The sequence below is a fragment of the Nanorana parkeri genome, unplaced genomic scaffold (genome assembly GCF_000935625.1).
Source record: "Nanorana parkeri isolate BGI_ZX_2015 unplaced genomic scaffold, ASM93562v1 scaffold54, whole genome shotgun sequence".
Classification (NCBI taxonomy): domain Eukaryota; kingdom Metazoa; phylum Chordata; class Amphibia; order Anura; family Dicroglossidae; genus Nanorana; species Nanorana parkeri.
In genome coordinates, this window is record NW_017306322.1 from 1,238,190 (window position 1) to 1,239,252 (window position 1,063).

The following is a 1,063-nucleotide window of genomic DNA, read 5'->3' on the forward strand; positions in this document are numbered from 1 at the left end:
CAATGCGTCACAAAGCTTTGCCATGCGCTGCCACAGTTAATTTAATTTTTTTTTAAAGAAAAAAATACATTAAAAAAATCATGCACTGCGATGCGTTCTAACGCACTGCAGCGCATGTGCATGGCGTAAACCTCAATATGTGTGTTATGTGTGGGGAGGGAGGGGTTGTGCTTTTTTTTATTTTTTTTTGTACACATTTTTACATTTTATTTATTTTTTATTTTTATTACATTTTCTATTTTTTTTTTATTTATTTTTTTTACTGTTGGGGGAGCTGCGGCGAAATATCTGGGGTCTAAATAGACCCCTGACATTTCCCTTTTGAAATAGAAAAAGAAATTGAGGACATAAGTCCTCAATTTCTTTTTCTGCAGCCCCAGCACTCAATGAATGAGAAGCCTCAGTACAGAGGCTTCTCATTCATTCACAAACTAATGATAGTAAAAATATTTTACTATCATTAGTTTCTGAATGGGGAGGAGCCTCTGTAGTGAGTGCTAGTCCCCATTCATAAATTCTTGAATGAACAGGCTGTGATGTAGATCGCAGCCTGTTCATTCATAACTGGGGACACATAGTACTATGTGTCCCCAGTTATTTACAAACACCGGAGTGATCAGACGATCACTCCGGTGTTTGCTCTGTACAAAGGGATCGTTAAATATCATTGATATTTAACGATCCCCCGCTCGGCCACGCTACAGAGCCGCTGTCATCCAAAAACTGACAGGATGACAGCGGCTCAGATCAGAAGACGCTCGGCCATCCTGAATTGCGGCCAGCCGCCGCTCGTTCCCGGGACCCCCCCGACGGTGATTTTTTTACGGATCCCCACTGCCACAGACCCTACAAGCAGTGGGGATCCATGGAGTCTCTCATCCCTATCTGGGATGGCTCCAAGGAGGGAAGAGAGATGACAGATTTTTTAAAATAGCAGTCATCAGCGGCTTGTGAGCCGCTGGTGACAGCTATAAATTTAAAGGGGACAGTCTGCTGAACAGTTCTACTATAAGCTGATGTTCGCTAAAGCGACCATCAGCTTATAGTAGAACTGTAAATGCCA

At 42.5% G+C, this 1,063-nt stretch overlaps 1 protein-coding gene across 4 annotated transcripts in view; it reads left to right on the plus strand.

The window, feature by feature from the left end:
• FIP1L1 (factor interacting with PAPOLA and CPSF1) overlaps positions 1 to 1,063 on the plus strand; it is a 58,723-nt gene that overhangs the window by 25,983 nt on the left and 31,677 nt on the right. The gene's annotated exons all lie outside the window — the stretch shown is intronic.